This window comes from Astyanax mexicanus, chromosome 1, assembly GCF_023375975.1.
Source record: "Astyanax mexicanus isolate ESR-SI-001 chromosome 1, AstMex3_surface, whole genome shotgun sequence".
NCBI classification, from domain to species: domain Eukaryota; kingdom Metazoa; phylum Chordata; class Actinopteri; order Characiformes; family Acestrorhamphidae; genus Astyanax; species Astyanax mexicanus.
In genome coordinates this window covers 58909033-58925619 of record NC_064408.1, presented here as the reverse complement: position 1 = coordinate 58925619, position 16587 = coordinate 58909033, and positions in this window count along the sequence as shown.

Genomic DNA, 16587 nt, shown 5'->3' with positions numbered 1-16587 from the left:
ATCTACAAGCAGCTACAGTTACACATATTATTCAGAAGTTCTACAGGACTGTAGGAGTGGAGCCAGCCTCCCTGGATGAGCCGCAAGAGAAAAACTAATGAGAAAATGAAGAGATGGAAAAAACGCCCAAAAAACAACTTTCAAACAGACTTGAGGTGAACTGTAGGTAAAGATAAAGGTCAGATCACATCATCCATCACTGTTTTAGCTAGGGTGGACTTTACCAAAATTCATACTGTCATGTTTTTGGGGAAAAGTCCTTTGGGTAGATGTGTAAAAAGCTTGGTCGCAGATCATGGGTCCCTTAACAGGATAATGACCCAAAACACTCAGCTAAAAACCTCCAAAAACAGCTATGAACAAAGCATTGGACTATTCTGAACTGCTTTTATGAGCCCTGATCTAAATCTTATTCAACATCTGTGGATGGAGCAGAAACCTGAGAACTTGAGAAAGCTGGAGCAGTTCGCTCATGAGCAGTGGGCCAAAATACCCATAAATCTGATTGAGAGTTACAGAAATAGCTCGATAGCTTGATAGAGATTGCCTAAAAAGTTTTAATGATACTGTTGAACCACAATTAAAAAGCAATGTCTAATTTTCATTTGTAGATTGTCAGTAAATTATTGCTTTTTGTTGTTGTTTTAACTTATTTTAGTAACTATTGTGGCTTTTTCTTTATTTAAAGGAACGCTACAAACAATTATTTCAAGGTGTGTGCAGGGACTAGACAATCTGTGAGTGTGCATTTGTATCTGTGCAATCGTAAGAAGAGGTGTCCACAAATATGTATTTTTAGTTAATTTATGTTAATTACTTTACCAGTAGTCTAATGGAAATTACAGCGTGGTGCCAATTTACAAGACTCCACTTATTTTTCTTTTTTTATCAGATTTGCCCAAACTTTGATAGGAAAGGGCCATTGGGTTATACTCCAGCACAAACACAATCAGCATCTTCAGTGTTGAGAGTGATATAACATTTCTGAAGTAAAGTACATGACCGTGTGTGTGTGTGTGTGTGTGTGAGAGGCCAGTGCGGCTGGAAGAGAATGAGACAGACGTCCGTATGCAACAGTGAAGCTCTGTGACAGGCCACGATTACATATTGAAATATCGCCCTGTTCGCCCATCGGCTTTATAAACTGTGTTTTCATATTGCACCAGCTCATACATCACTGTCAGATGCGCTCACCATCACAACTTCTGCGTCTGTTTCTCTCTCCATCCCTCTCTCTCTCTCTCTCTCTCTCTCTCTCCTAAATTGTCTGGCTTTCACAGCAGAGCAGCTTGTGTTTTCGAGGCTACATTAGAGAACTTGATGGCATAACACTGAAACCCAGACTCATTTCACCACAACTGATTCCAGCAGAGAGCTAAGTTTCTTCTTTTTCAATCTTTTTTTTTGTGCAAAAATACATGTAACTGTTGTCAGCATGTAATTGCGAAATCACTACTGTAAGTGTACAGTTTAAAAAGTGATCTATTCACACTGCTTTATTAAACGAATGTTTTTAAAAGCACTGTTTTTTAAAAAAAGGGTAAAAGAGTTGTCATATCACAAACAAAAGCACACCGATACAAACATATCCTTGATAGCAAAAATAATCGCTGATCTCTGAGGTTAAAATTGATTTATTTTTGCACATCGATTTTATGCTGCTTCAACACTGATTCAGCGTTATGGTTTTACAAATATTGATGCATTATACTTTACTTACATTAAATATGTATATCTTGTTTGTATTCTATAGCTTTTACTATATTTATTTTCTTCTAGTTAATTTTCCAGTAAAAATAATAATGATCTTTATGAAAAGCAGATTTGCCTAAAAGCATGTGAGTGTAGATTCAGAGACTCAACAATTCAAAACCTATAAATGAACATTGATTCAATGTTTCATAATATCAACATTAACTGATGCCTATGAGGGGGAGTTAAACAGATGTTGTTTAAAGGTTGTTTTTTTCCATCGTCGACATTAAATAATGCAATGCAACAACAAAAAAAAGCAAATTTATTTAATGTTCCTTGCTGTAAGGGAGGTCTACTCGGCCTACATCAATCAGCCTATTCGTCCTGCTCATTCACACAGAAATATCTGAGGATACTTTTTTAGCCTGCATTACTTTCAAATAAGGCACAATCCAGGATAACCAGACAATCAGAATGTCACACATTTACACATATACTAGTCTTAAAGGCACAGTAACAAAATAAGCCTGTTTAATTTAAAAAGTCTTTAAAGTTGTAATAATGTTAAAATTGTGTTCAGAGCATAATCCAACTCCAATGAAAAAAGATATACTTTTAAAAACAGCATGAAAGGGCTACTGTATGCTACTGTACTCAGACTACAACTACTTATCAGATTACATGATACAAATAAGATATAACGCATTTCTAGCCACCATGTTACACAGTTCTATTTCAGTTGGTCACACAGTATGTCTTCTGTACTGTAGTTAGAAATGAAGCACAGTTAGCAGAGTCTTCCAGAAGCTTCTGTGTGGCGTACGTGGAGGTTGACAGTATTGCAGAATCCCCCAGACATGAAAAAAAGCCCTTCGGTCGGCGTGGCAGGAGGTAGCGCTTGAGAAAACTGCACGCTAAATAATTGATCATGTACATAAAGCAAAGGGGGGTTGGGGTGGTGAAGAGAGTGAACAGAAAAAGGGCCGAGACAGGCCATAAATAACCCCACAATTACCTAGGCACTGCAGCATGACGCTCTGATTTACCCGTTTTAGTTTTGCTCTAGGCCTAATCTCGGGAATGAGTCCGAGAGTGGCTGAAGCTATTCCTAATATAAATCCTTTCTTAAAGCTGCCACTCTGCAATTACTGTGCCTGTTCAAAAATGAATTGGCTCCTGGCAGAGCGGCTTTCGCGTCAGATCCCTCCACGATCTCGGGGGACTATGCAAATGCACCACAGACTGCGCAGCAAAAAAACAACAACAACAACAAAACAACAAACTCTCCGCATTGCATTGCGCATAAATTATGAATAATGCCTCCTGAAATTGGTGTTTCAGCAGGCTAAACTCCAGGTGCAGCTTGAAAAATGAATGGCTATTACAGGCCGACACTGAAATTGTACCATGCCTAATGCATGCCTCTGGCCAGTAAGTGAGTCTGAGAGAAATGTGAGATTTAGCTTCTGCTGCAGGTCCGCAAGAATTCTGCAGCTTTTACACACTGCAGAAAGTGTGGCTGTAGCAGTTTATGGTCATATCCGAGTAAAAGTTCTACTGTAGAGAAATAAGAGAAGTAGAAAAAGAAGATACACTGTAAAAATAAATATAATATAGTTAAAATACACATCCTGCGACTATAAGCAGCTGAACTCGGGTTATTCTAAAAAAAAAGTTGACATCGATCAACATTCTTTATGAGTTCAAAACAACTCAAACCAACCTCTGCTCTGCTCTTTCTGTCTGCAGTGTATTTATCTATTTTATACACATTACAGCATTAGGATAGTTAACATAAGGATTAGAACCAAGAGAGCTAGTTTCTGTGGTATGATTAATGAGGTTTCTATTTTAAAAATAATACATTATCTAGTAAAACATCTGAAATATAGTTGAAAAAATAATATTTCTCATTATTAAATAGTTTTTGTTATTTTACAAAATTAATATATGTTTATGGACTGTTATAAATTCTTAAAATGAACAATATTAGACATGTTGGTAGCATCACACATATGTTTATTTCAATGTGCACTCTGCAAAGATGTGATAAAGGGGATTTTTATGTGATTTTTCTTTTGTTATTTTGCTATATAATAGTTTTGCTCCCCTAAAAAACACATTTAAATTTATCACACATTTACATACACCAATCTTAAAGACACAATAACAAAATAAGCCTGTTTAATTTAAAAACACCAACAGAAAATAGCTAAACTTTAAAAACAGCATAAAAGAGCAAGTATATAAGAACTATAACCAGATTACACATAAATGCTATGCTGCTGTATTCAGACTACACATACTTAATATTTGTAATCAGATTATGTGATCCAAATGATATATAATGCATTTCTAGCCACCACTATACACATTTAAAAAGAGATCTGAGTGCATATAAATGTTTAAAGAAAATCCACACAATATAAAGTTTTCTATATATTATGTGAAGGTTTTAAAATTACAAATATTGTGACAGATTTCCTTTACCACCTTTACAAAATGATTCACTGAACAGATTTTTCCATGGAGTTACACTAAGGATCATTTTCATAACCTGTATGTTTTAGACTGTGGAACCGAGGGCAGTGTGTAGAGTCAATTTTGATAAGGTTGTCAAATATTCATCAAATAAATAGTAATAATGAAACGCAGGGTGAGCATCTGCCCAATGACTACAGTGAGCAACCCAAATACAGTAAAGTGTTGCCAAAAAGCAAAAATATATATATATCTCCGGATACGACCGACTGAAGATGAGTTAATTTACTTGAAAGCTTTTACTTGTGCGATAAAGGGTCCATAAAAGTACTCTCATTGATTCCATGTAGCCTGAACATAAACCAACTACTCTGCTGAGTACTACATGCCTCGCTAAGAGCCCCTGAAAGACAGCAGGAGAAATGTGCTAACCCTAAAATGCAACTCAAGGTACGAAACGTTTCATAAATACTCCTTAATTTAGGAGATAAATAAAGAGTTAATGGAAAAATGCTTAAATTGCTAAGATTGCTAAGAACAGTATACCAATAAGGTCACACTCTTTACTTTCGATAAGTCTTTTTCTTGTTAGTATCAGATAACCCTAGAACATGCTTATAATAGTAATAATTTATAATGGTTTTAATTAATTTTTATGTCATTTTTACACCTAAAGATCAAGTTAATCATCAGATATGGATTGTTGGTTACTGCAAATAGCAGGTAAGTATTGGTAGCACAGTAATAGTCTCATAAAAAGAACAAGAACATTAGATGTGCTGCACTGATATGTAGAAATGAAAGGTGCTCCATGCCAGGCTGGGTGCTTCTGGCAACTCTCGACTGCTTTAACACCCCAACTGCAAGCTCATTAAGCTGAGTGACTCAGAGGAGATACTGACACTTTCCACCGTGAAGCAAAATGACACTTAGAACATAATACACAGTCTGTTCTACAGCAAGAACACGCAACTACTACACCACCATAACATGCCAAGTCCTGCTCACACCAAGCGTAACCACCGACCAAGCCTCCATACAGCCTTTTCTTACTCTGTGATCAGCAAATCTGGCTGAATTAGACTGTATTTGCAAAATAATGTATTTCTGCTATTGTGCAGTTGAGCTAAGAACTGTGAAGCTCCTTATTAACATTGGACTAACTAATGATGTTTTGGAGAAAACCCTCTTAAAGAGACAGTCTTTAAGATTTTTCAAATATATTCAGTATCCAGTCATTTTGGACACACCTTCTTATCCAGTGTTTCTTTTTATTAATATTATTTTCCTTCATTGTAAATTAATACTGAAATCACCAGACTATGATGCAACACAGACTATGATAAGGAATCATGTAGTAAAATTAAAAGTGTTAAAGCAAAATACTGTGTGAAGCATTTAGATAATTCTTAGCTGGCGTGATGTTAACTTGTGGTTTCTGAGACTGAAAACTCTATGATGAATCATAGAGCCAGTTGCACCATAATGTTTCAATGGTCTTTGCGACTAAACTTGAGAATACTTTCTTAAAAAAATTCTTGAAATCTTTCAGATTTGACTGACCTTCATTTCTTAAAGTATTTAAGTTTAGTACTTAGTTTAGTAGTTTTTGCCATAATATAGATTAGATCATTACTCAAATACTGTACACCACCTCTACCACTTCACAACTTTACAACCGAACCTCTCAAATACATTAAGAAACTGTCGTCTAAGAAAGAGCAGTCTACTATGAAAAATCTCAAATATAAACAATATTCTGGTTTATTTAACTTTTTTTTGTTTATTAAAATATTCCATATGTTTTTCTTCATAGTTTGGATCACTTTAGTATAAATTTACAATGCAGAACATTTTCTGAATTAAAGGTGTGTCAAAACGTTTGACTGGTGCTGTGAATATTATAAAAAGCAGGAGTATTTTTAAGTCAAGACGGGACAAACTATTGTAACAACAGGTTTCAGTGTGATAGCGTGAACATCCCTGCAAAGTGTAATATATTTAATCAGATTGTTCTGGTAGGTTTTTACAGGAGTGTTTTGCGAGAGCTCTGTGACCTACAGTAAACGTGATGCTGAGTTGGCTTTTATACATTTATCTAACCAGGCTATCATGGCTGTGGCTTTTATTATCTGGAGTTTCACATTCCTCTGTTACAGTGTAGTACAGCACTGTTGTATTACCTATATGGATTATTATATTTTTACATCTTGTTTAAAATAAAGGTGACGGTATGAATTCTAGGATGGTGCTGAAGCTCCAAAAAAAACTGAACCTTCCTTTTCTCCCCTGCAGCCACGTAACAGTATTAGACGTTATCCTGACGTTGTTGTTTTTTTTTGTCATCTGACATCATGACCAACATTCAACCTGTAATTAATGTCTATTGACGTTAATTTCAGGTTCGAAATATCATTTGAAGGTCTTTACAAACCAATATCTGCCAATCTGACTGTTTAATCAAAATTTCTTGTTTAGAACTCAGTAATACATGCAGCAGCCTATAACCTGATATATAAACAGCTTAATAAGATAATGTTACTCCCCTTTAAAATATTTATTTGTATGTGGACGTGGCTTGACCTATTAGATTTTAGGGTTGTACAGTATAGTACAAAATTACATAGCGATATTTGTATTTATACATAAATAATTGAGAAGAATATTCATTCTACAGACAGAAATGACCATGTACAAAGCATCTTCTACAAGAAATAAAACTCATAACTACATAATACATAAAACACTGCATTGCCTTTTGCTGAGAGTCCAGATTAACATTATTCGGTAACCCTTATTCAGCATCTATGTGTCTACTCTAACACCTCTGTCCACCTGGAAGTCTAAAGACTAACTGAGATGCAGATACACATTCTCGTTTTAGCTAGTGGTTCATGTGTTTTAACTGTAATAACTTTCCAATCATATAATTTAGGCACAACTTAGCCAGTTTGTACTGCTTTGCCTGTATTTACCAGTGGTGTGCAGTAAGGCCCTTCTAACCCTTCAAAAGCATATATTTTATAAATTAACTAAAATAAAAACAGTAACTAATTCAAAGCATTAGTCTGCGTTTTTCAGTTGCTATAGGAATCTTATCTGGCTGACAGCTTTTGTAACCAATCAAAACTTTTTGATTGCCCTCTTGTGTCTTCATGACCCTTCTCCTAATTTTTTGAAGGGTGTAGTAATGAGTCTATTAGCAAAGTCAAAGCAAGTCTAACCAATCAGATTCATGATTTTCACTCCGGGGGGCGGGGCCATGACTTTCTAACCCCTTCTCAGTGCTCTGTTGAAGGTGATACGCGTGTAAAACGGTGCGCATGCTGGATTAGCTCAATAGTTAGCTAACTATAATGGAACACATCATATTAAATAGCCGTTTTTAAAGGCTGCCCTTCAATGTGAAACTAATTCACAATGATAGGCCACTTGACTGGTGAGTTTTTGTGTGTACTTAATGTTTTGGCTGACCTGGCATCTTGTAGGCATACAAATGAGTGATATTTGTTGGCCAGCTGTACCTGTAGGGAAATTAAGCATTGATTTTTTCATTTATAGTTGTATTTTTGGGCTGTTAATGTGCATTAACTCATATAACTAAGTCGCGACTGAGAATATGTAGTTCTAATATAAATTTTACCAATTTACCAAACAGTAACCCAACCATCCAACTATCTTCACATCAGTTTTCCATGGTAGGGGTCACGGATCATTGAACCACAAGACCCATCCTGCATTTCAAGCTACTACATTCAACCATTCACTCACACACTAGAGAGCAATTTAGCATAGCCAAATCACCTACCACATGTATTTTTGGGAGGCGGGAGGAAACATAAGTACCCAAAGGAAACCCTCATGGGGAGTACACACCAGACGCCTTACAGACAGTGATTGGAGCACGGATTAAAAAACAACCCCATGCTCCTGGTTCGGTGTAACACACACTCTACCTTTGGTGCCACCATGTCATCTAGATACTAATACTCTTTAGGCTGTTCTAAAAGTCAGGGAGTATAAATGGTTAAATAATCAAGCATTTAGAGCATCTTTAGGGAAGCAAATATATATTTCATTGGCTTCACTCCAATAACCCCATTTTTATGGGTATAAAAATATTAACCATTAAGCAAATTGTGATTTTGGAAAGTGAAGCATTCGATATTTCATTCAGACACCATGCTGTTTTTTATATAATACCTCCGTTAATGCTGGAAGACTACAATAAAAAATCCCTTAGGGAAATTCCTCCCAGTGCATCCCATTAGTTATGTATCTTGGCTCGTTTTCCAGAAGCGATCTTACAAGCAATGCATAATGTAATATATCAAAAACCAAGTCCACTTATTGTGACGCAGAGTAAACATTTTTTTTTCATTACCTGAATAGCATCAGGGAAAGCCCCTGATGTCGACATTCATTACTTTGAGACATTTTAAAACCTTTTAATATTCCTAAGAGCACTAGAGTCACGTCACTTTGTATCATTAGCAACCAGATGGGCCTGCCAGCATGACCATAATGGTAAATATCTGCCTCTGAAATAGCCTTTACACTTCCAGGTGGACAGAGGTGTTCGAGCAGACACGTGGATGTAAGAGTTACTGAATAATGTTAATCTGAACTCTTAGAAAAAGGCAATGCAGTGTCACAGTTTTGTTTATTGTACAATATGCTGTGTACATGGTCATTTTTGTCCTTAGAATTAATATTCTTCTCAATGATTTGTGTTCATACACACAATGCTATGTAATTATGTACTATACTGTACAACCCTAAAATCTGATGGTTTAGTCATGTTCACAGCTTTTGTAAAACACCTAGTGTAGTCCAGGTTGCCCAGAATGTGACCAGAGGCAGAAAGATGGCAAGTCCTAACTTCTCACCCAATGAAAGAACGAACATACAGTATATAATATAAATATACAGGGGTTGGACAATAAAACTGAAGCACCTGGTTTTAGACCACAATAATTTATTGTCCTGTTGGACAGTTCTGGTGGAAACAGGAGAGTTGAGGTGCACATTGAATTCTGCTGTGATTTGGGCAGCCGTGTTTTTATGTTTTTTGGTTAGCACCAGAACATCCCTTTCAGACAGCTTCCTCTTGCGTCCACAGTTAATCCTGTTGGATGTGGTTGGTCCTTCTTGGTGGTATGCTGACATTACCCTGGATACCTGGATAAAGACCTGCTGTCTTGGTCACAGATGCGCCAGCAAGACGTGCACCAGCAATTTGTCCTCTGGTATGTCACCCATAATGTTGTGTGCATTGCAATATTTTGCTCAGAACTCTTACCCTGCTAATTGAACCTTCACACTCTGTTCTTACTGGTGCAATGTGCATTTAATAAAGATTGGCCACCAGGCTGCTCCAATTTAGCCATGAAACCTCCCACACTAAAATGACAGGTGTTCATTGTCCAACCCCTGTATTTAACAACCAAATATTATAAAGTGGTTATAGTATAATTTAACATGATGATTTACTGTAAACATTCTTTGCTCCTGTATTGTTTTTTCTATTTTAATTCACAGTCCACCACAAACATTGCACACAACCCCCTCCTTCCTCCACATATGAAATTGTATACTGTACTATATTAAGTTATGAGAGTGGTATACTACTTGACAGTCTGTATTATACAGTTTCAAGGACAAATGTTCCCTTTAGAAACTGGGTCACTCTGAAATAACTTCCATACAAAATTGCCTCTCTTGATTCAGAAATCCGAAGATTGCCAATTTAGGGAATTTTACTGGATTAAGTGTATATTTAAGCTGGCAGGATGACTGCGGTAAGGCTTGAGCTCTTTCGCTCTGTTAACAGCCTCACTCCTACACTAGCAGCAGCTCCGAGCAGTTCAAAGAGAAAGTGTTGATTTCTTCTGCAGAGGTACTTATTTACCAGAAAATGCGGCAGACTGAGGTCTTATTCCATCAAAGCAAAATTAACATTTGCTGCAGAACTGCTTGTGAGATGTGTATTGTATTGGGTATTCAGGAAATGTTGTTACCCAGGCTCTCTCAGCACAGAACAATGCCTCTAAATGCTTGTCATTATCCAGTGATCAATTTCTGCTCAATTTTGCTCCATTTTAGCTGTTCTGGTCTACTGGTTTGAGGAGTGATACTGGGATAGACCAGTTTTATTTAAGATTGATGACTGATCAGAATGTAAATGCAAAGGACAGAAGGATAGAAGTCTAATCACCAACAAATACCATTATTAAAAGTTTAAAAGATGTCATACTTGGCATTCATTGTTGTTGTTGGACCTTGTGTTCAACTAATCAACTTAAAAAAAATCTTGCTCTTATTTTAATCATCCTTATTGAAATCAATCACCAATTTTTATAGGGCAATGTACATTCTGAAAACCTTTGCAGACAATATTTTATGCAAAGCAACACTCTCGGCTAGTGGTGAATTGGCGATTTCAGATTTTATCCCTTTTTCTTCCCATTCAGAAGACCTATTAGGCAATCACTGTTCATAGAAACTTACCTTATGACTAGTAATGCCCCAAACTAGTAATGCTTTAGCTGCTCCCAGGTTTGCTGGTTCCAGACCAGCAAGATTGGGAGCCAGAACAGCAGAGACTTTACTGGCTGAGAACCTTTGCTTTTGTGGTGAAAAAGCACAGAAGGAGCACCATGCAGCTGGAAACATGCCCTAGGGGTGGTACGGGGAGAGCATCTACCCACCAAAAGAGCAAAGCCAATTGTGCTCTCTCTCAGACTCTGGCTGCTGATGGCAAGCAGCAGGATCCAATATTCAAACCAGCAGAACTATGGGTGGTTGTTCTGTAGCATCATTCAATTAACTCTTTTGGCATATTTAGGTGCCAAAGGAAAGGTACCAAAGGAAAAAAAACAGAACAAACACTAGTTTAAGACACTAGCCTAACTAACTCTTTTGGCATCTTTAGTTTTAAGAGTGCAGAAAATAGCTCACACCACCATATCTTCTCCTTTACCTCCTCCTCACTGTATCAACTTTCTCTTGTGCTTTTTCTGAGTGCATTACGGAGATGACAGAAGGGCTAAATGACTCGGTGCAATCCGTTTTTGTCACTCCAGCATGCCATGCGTAATGAAAAACACTAAGGGTGTGTGAAATGGGCTTTCAGACTGGGTGCGAGAGTCTGTGCAGAGCTGACATCCCATGAGTGTGTCGCTAGCGATTAGTGATTCAGTAAGGAAATGAGAACAGAAGTCCTCCAAATCCACCGCCCCCTGCTTTCTTTATTCATACCTTAACAAATATACCCTGATACCCACCGAGCATGAATCAGGAGAGCAGTTTGAGAGGACTGAGAAAAGGAAGTCATTGTTGATGATGGACACGGCATGATGCGATTAGAGACTTTAATAAAGGATCACAGCTTATCTCGACCAGCGCAATCAGAGGTTATTCTCACTGCAATCCTGGAAATCTACACCTCCAGGTTCCTGAAGTCAGGAAACAATTGCTCACAAATCAATAACTTAGCCTGATGCATGTGTAGCGGATCCAAACAATCAGGGAGCCCCGACACTGTTTCTCTGCGTTGTGTTGTGCACAAAAAATACTCGAGATCTCTTTTTCTGGTACCAATCCAGGAATCTTTTATTTATCTGGATGTACAAGATAGAAAGTAGTGAGACATAGCATCCAGCCTGGTGTCTGCCTGCACAAATCTCTCTCTCCAGCAGTGCTCTCAGCCAACTGAGGAGGGACTAGCTAAACACAAGAGACACAGCGCCCCCCCCAAGGGATGGAGAAAAAAAATACATACAATAAAACAATAAAAGTCATGAAAAATAAATATATTTTAAATATTTTAAGATTTTGTGTGAAAAATAAATAAACAAAATAAAACCCGTTACACATGATGGAATGTATGAAGCTTCACAACATCAGCCAGCCAAAAATATTGTCCTCAAATTTTGTTTCACAACTCTTATTCTTAAATCTGATGCCAGCTGAGCCACATTCATCATTCTTAGCTCAGTATATTCAGCGCTGACTAAAATGTGAGGCAAATATGACTAATCCCAGCCTTTCCTCTCAATGAGAATACAAATATATTGTATCTCTATACTGAAAATAAATAGTGTACCATCATTTCAAGCCTAATGTCACTAAATACATTTTAAAAACCACATTTCATGTAAACCTCTTACTCTATTTGTTTGTATATTGATTTTTCAGTTTAATCCTCAGCCCCTCCCCCCCTCACGCCACCATGAAAAAATAAGTCACTAAAATTTTAGTTCTGTTAATGACCTGTAGTGTTACTCACAATCAACATTGTGTGCATTGATTGATCAACAAAAACTCAGTTTTGTTTAAACTGAGGTGCTGAAAAATGACTTTTTAACAACTAGAACTAGCACGAACGAGTGAATACATCATCAGCTAAAAAATCCTGCTATCTAGTAGCTAAACATTACCTCAATTAATATGCAGTAAGAGTCATACACTGTCACACTAACTTAAAATGTTCACGATTTTAGTAGATCTATTGGAAAATTAAGACATTTTTACTTTTACACCTCAATAATGCACAATTTTGCCCATTGTGCACATTTAACTGAAGTCCAAATTACTCCTCATCATCTTGAGACACAGACACATTAAGACAAAGGAATAATTAATGGAACAATCAGTAATAAATGCGAGTGGAGTGTGTGAAATGACAACAGTAGTCCAATTTCAAAACACTGGATAGAGTTTACTGCCCCATTATGTGTATATATATATATATATATATATATATATATATATATATATATATATATATATATATATATATATATATATATATATATATATATATGTCAATGTCCAGAATGCCTGTCTCTACCACACTAGTGGTGGTGATAAATTATCCAGGTATGTTTTGCAATCTTATTGATGCAGTTCATTGTTTACATGTGCTGTCTATACCTGGCAACCCTAAATGTGGAGATGGACATGGAGGATCAGTGGTAGGCAGATTAAGAGACTAAGGCTATGTCCACATTACAAGCCACATTGCTCAAATCAGATTTTTTTGCTCAGATCAGATTTGGCTATCTTGAAGGTTTACATTCACAAATGTAAATAATCTGTATCTGTGTGTAATGTGAACAAATCTGTCCCTAAAACGTCTCACATGCGCACATTAATACATGTATAAACACCTTCTTCACCAACATAGCAACATTCACCGTCATATTTGAGAGATGACTCGTAGCTTTATAAAGGGAAATGGATGCGTTAGCAGCTCATATGTGGAGCATCTTTTGCTGGAGTGGAGAAAACAGCTGGTCTGAAGTTCATGCTCAGGTCGAGGAGGAGAAAAAAGGCCAGGCGGTTTGCTTTTGCTGTTTTCGCAACTGTAGCTGCACAACTGCATCAAGAGATGTGTGGGTAGTGCATGCGTAAAAGCAAAAAAAAAAAAAATGATGCATGAATTCTGATTTACCAATTACATTCATGTTGCATGTTCATGGAACGGATACGTATCCAATTTAGGACCACATATGGAAGTGGCTCTGAGCCTTTGCGAACAAATAATTGTTATTTATAACGTTCATGTTACAGAGTTTTAAAGAACAAGTCCAAGCTATGCTAATGCTTTGCTATGTTTGCTAACATTTCACATACTAAAGAAATGCATTGCATAGTGCTGTTATTAACTTCTGCCCTGTCATACTTAACCCAGTCATGAAGTGTTTTATCTGCTGGCCAGACATCACAGCAATCACGTCTTCATATTTGCTCATGATAATAATGGTGGGGCTAATCTCCAACATCAAGGGACAACCTACAAAGCGGAGGTGAGGCAGCTTGAGCTCTATAGTGCAGGATAACAATATCTCTTTAAACATCAGCAACACAAAGAGATGATTGTAGACCTCACATCCCTTTAGCAGTCAATAGAAACAGTGCACATATTCAGGTCAAATAGATTCAAACTTTCAAGCTACTAGAGGTTTCAAAAAAGACACAAATTGTACTGCCAGAGATGTCAAGTAACAAAGTACAAATACTTCATTGCCTTACTTAATAAAAAAAATGTTGGTTATTTATACTTTACCAGAGTAATGACTATTTAGATTACTTTTTGTTTCTACTCCTTACATTATCACACAGTTATCTTTAACCTATTTGATTTCCGACTTATCTTCGTTCAACAAACCTATCCAGATAAATCTCTCCATCCTGATAGGGTGAATCTGATGTGATCTGATCTGTGGTTGGATGAGAAGTATAAACACCCTATTGGTTTATATGGATTCATCACATCTGGACACATCATGTCAACACTCCAGCAAGAACACAGCAGACGTTTGTAATCTAGTATGAAGATGATTTGTGCAGAGACTCGAGAGAACTCGAGCGGAATGTCCCAAATAAGCTTCTTTAATATATTTACATTCTACTAGACTGCATTCATTTTTAATGATCTTATATGCAGCTGCAACAGGGAGCCTAGTACATCCCTTTTTCTTTTTACATTAACATTTTATTTAAAACAATATAGTCATTATGGCTTTCAGAAAGATGTGTTTTGAGGAGGAGGGGTAGAGCGCTATATTCCAATGTGGCACAGCCTAAGCTTTTATTCTTAAAGACATTTTTTCCTTACATTACTTTTACATTTATACTTTACATAGTTTTGAAACCAGTGCTTTAACACTTTTACTAAAGTAAAAAAAGTTCTTACTTTAACCCTTTCATGCATAGAGGTCACTACAGTGTACAGCTGTTTAAACATTTTTTTTCTTTAAATATGCTTGCAATTTTGGGCACTGCTGCATGTAGTCCACTGTAGTGGAAGCTATTGCATCATCCTATACAAAAAAATCCCATTGGTTGGTCATTGTAATGGGAAAAAGAAGTCAATGAAATCAAGATGGCCGGCAGACAGGGAAAACCACCAAACACCTTGGCTATTTTTGTTTCTACCTTTTATAAAATTATATCACTGCAGGTAAAAAAATATATAATTACATCAAGTAACATCTAAGGTGACATATTATGTAAAGATTTTCGAAATTTTGATTTTATATTTGAGGGAATTGTAGATTAAACATCTGTCCACTTAATTGTACATCATGCATCATTAGCTATTTTTCAACTTTTATGCAATGTCAATTACTTCCAGTGTTGTTTTTAAAATAATTCATATTGTTTAATGTTTTGGCTGTAAATCAACTTCTTTAATTGAGGAATGTCTGCCAGTACAGACAGGTGCAAGCAGAGAAGTAGGGTCAAGCAGTGATAGTGAAGGTGAGTCTGGAAATGTTACTGAGGGAGTTGAGGCTGAGGAACGGAGATGAAGGAGATGAGGCTGTTGAAACTAAGGGCACCCCAATATCCAGTATGCCCCTGGAAACCACTGGCCCCAGCTCAAGAAAGTATAAAATGCCAGCACACGAAGAACCAAGTACATCTGCATGCAGTGTCTTGTAGCTTTGTGCCCTGTATGCTTTGGCAACCATCATAGAAAATAGTCTCAGAAATTAGCAACAAGCATGATTTGACAGGACATATGATACATGCTATAAAATACTATAAGAGAATATGCTCACTTAACAGTTCAGAGACTTGACAAGAATACAGTATGATAATACCAGTCACAATCAAGATTCTATAAGGTTCTACGGTTCAGAGACATTTTCTTGTGTCACAATATCCTCCTCAGTTCCACTATTCCAACAGAATACCATATTACAACTGTATAACTGAATTACATTTGTGTTTTTTTTACAACAAAAAATGCATGAAGTACACTTGAGTGGACAGATAAATATTTCTTTATCGAATAAAGATAGAATATATATTTTTTTCAAACCTTGTTTTACATCCCTAAGGATGTATAAAAACACTTAGAAAAAAATCCTGACTGAGTTTATTATAATTCATGCATGAGAGGGTTAACTTCTACAGAATTATTTTTAAACTTTTACTATGCAAGTAATGAACGTAAATACGTTTGACACCTTTGGTTACAGCACCACCATAATGTATAAAAATTGGACTATTACTGTTAATATCTATTTTTAGATGTTATCTGCCATGGCATGGCTAATTAGAGCTTTTGGAAACCAAAAAAAAAATCTTCTGAGGCATTACTATTCTTATTTTTCACATTTTTTTAAGTGTATGGTATCTGGTTAAAACAAAATATAAATAAATTCATGTGTACAGCCTAATTAATCAGCCAGCGGCATTTTGATTTCAATGTCAAATGTGTCCTAAAATTTGCATTACTAAGGTAAAATTAGAAATGTGAAATTTTAGTAATGTGAGCAAAGATCTTTTGATATTACTATATTATTGTGTTGTGATCAGAACAAGCATGTTTATGTGTACTCAGTGAAAATAAACAGATGAGCTGAATCAGTACTCTGGTGAAAAGCAGTGGGAAAA